A 2,612-nucleotide genomic window follows, 5' to 3' on the forward strand; every position below is an offset into this window, starting at 1 on the left:
ACGAAATGTCAAAATAGCAAGACAAAATACAATTTCTTGTAAACAATTCTAACTCGATGAACTAGTTAAACTATAATAATAATAATAATAATAATAATAATAATAATAATAATAATAATAATAATAATAATAATAATAATTACTTTCCTACATTCGACAAACACCAAGAATTAAGAGATTTATGCCTCAGAGACGAATCTTCAAAACGTTCCAGATAAACTCCACAAAAATAAAAGGTAAAAGAAAAGTCGTAAACTGAGGTGGTCTAAATTAACAAGGATATATCAATATTACTTCGAGACTGAAGATACAGACATACACTTAAGTTGCAACACCTAAACTGTCAAAAGGACAGATCATCACTTGAAGAATTCTCATTTTTATATGTAGTGTCCCAATATGGTAAATCACAAGTGAGACTTTTGCAACATTTTCTTGTCATGTTTGGGTATCCACACCAACATGAATTCGTATCAAAGAATCGTGAAAAACAAGAAAGCTATCAACGATATTGTGAGGTCCAGAGCTGTCGTCGGGACACTCAGGCCATCCTCACTTCAAAACAAAAATCTACATGATGCACAGAGATTCTCAAGGAACACAGATCCAGCGCTCCTGATTCAAACGATCTTTTATGCCATTTTCAGAAGATACTTTATGTCCTTGTCAGAACTGTAATTACTAATGTATGTAAGGCATTGCAAGCTTTTTAACCATATGCATTTGAACTCTCTTCCTAATTTGTATACAGAATTGTTAACCATTCTTCAGGAGTGAAAAAACACATCTGACTGTATATAGACGTCCCTCTGTTTTCCTCTAATGTCAAATGCTACTTTTCTACTCGCAAGAGTTCTTGACCTGTCAGAGATTTTGTGTTAATAAATTAGAATACCTTGAACTTGCTTCTTACTCACCACCTCATTATACTGGTGACCGCGGAGTGACCGACGCCGCCATTGCTAGCACTAGCCCATCCAGCGACAATGCTGCAGCAGCAAGCATCGCCTACCGCCCTTTACTACCCACAACCCAGAGGCATAGATCTCCAGAGCAGAGACCATCTTCACGTCTTAGCAGATCTCCTCTTCATCCCACAAATCCGAAGCCATTCTCGAGTTCCTGCCAGACGACGTCTTCGAGTAGATCACAGAATAGCTCGCTGACCAAAAGACAACCGTCACCTATGAAACACTGAAGGCCCAACTAAGGTCGTCCTTCAGCATGCCACCCTCCCTCAGAGCTAGGAAATTCCTAGACAATTTAGGGGCAGCAATAGGAAACCAGCGACCGTTGCAAGACTACAAACAACTGCGGTGGCTAGTTATGATCCCTGCCACAAACGGCCACCCAGAGACTACGTTGGACCTTGTGAGAAGCCCGAAAATGTGACAATGACTGCTGCATGTCAAAAAACATGCAAAAGGGTTGCATCAGCGACCCAACAAAATAAACGTCAGCAGTAGGCAGACCGGTTGTCTTGTAAGAGAAACCACGCCTGTTTTCTGCTATCTTTCTTCCAGGTATAGGCAAAAAGACTCGACATGTTTTTTCATCGTAAACGAAAGATCAAATATAGAGTTCCTGGTCAACACCCGCGCATTCAAGTCATTTGTGCCAGCCAACCCGCACGAACGCCTCAATCCAACCCCCAGCACCCTACAGGTGTCCACTGCCAGCGGAGCCCTGCTGAAAATATATGGGAAAAGGACCATGAAAGTGTCATTCAATGGGAAGCAGTACAATTGGACGTTCGTCACAGCAGACGTAACAATCGTATATTTAGGAGCAGACTTCCTAAAAGCCCACAACATCCTGGTACAAGTAGCAAAACAGCAGCTCATCACAAATCCCACCCCTGTAGCCTCAAGAACACAGACTCCAGTACTGGAGATAAGTCGCCTCCTACAGGAGTTCCTGGAGGTATTTAAGGATGACCTGCAGCACAACCTGACCTAACCCCCAAAGCACCACGTCCAGCACCACATACAGTAGTCACTGAAGGTCACCCAGTGCAAGCCCGTTTTAGACATTTGGCCCCAGAAAAACTCGCCCATGCCAAACAAGCTTTCAGGGACATGGAATGGGCAGGAAAACGACAAAAACCCTCTAGCCCCTGGGCATCTCCCCTACAAATGGTACCAAAACCTGCTGAGTCGGTTGAGCTTCAGACTGTCACTCGATGGGCAGGAGTTCAATTCCCCCGGCCGGCTGATGAAGAGTTAGAGGAATTTATTTCTGGTGATAGAAATTCATTTCTCGCTATAATGTGGTTCGGATTCCACAATAAGCTGTAGGTCCCGTTGCTAAGTAACCAATTGGTTCTTAGCCACGTAAAATAAGTCTAATCCTTCGGGCCAGCCCTAGGAGAGCTGTTAATCAGCTCAATGGTCTGGTAAAACTAAGGTATACTTAACTTGACGGCACATGGCAACCCTGCGGTGCGACTACCAGAGACTCAACATCAAGACAGTACCTGACAGGTACCCACTACCGAACATCGCCGGCATAAACAACCAGATGGAGGCCCCCAAATATTTACGAAGATCGACCTGTTGAAGGGATACTTCAAGTCCCAGTCGCAAAGGAGGACATAAAAAAAACGGCCATTA

Source organism: Macrobrachium rosenbergii, chromosome 12 (assembly GCF_040412425.1).
Source record: "Macrobrachium rosenbergii isolate ZJJX-2024 chromosome 12, ASM4041242v1, whole genome shotgun sequence".
Taxonomy (NCBI): Eukaryota; Metazoa; Arthropoda; class Malacostraca; order Decapoda; family Palaemonidae; genus Macrobrachium; species Macrobrachium rosenbergii.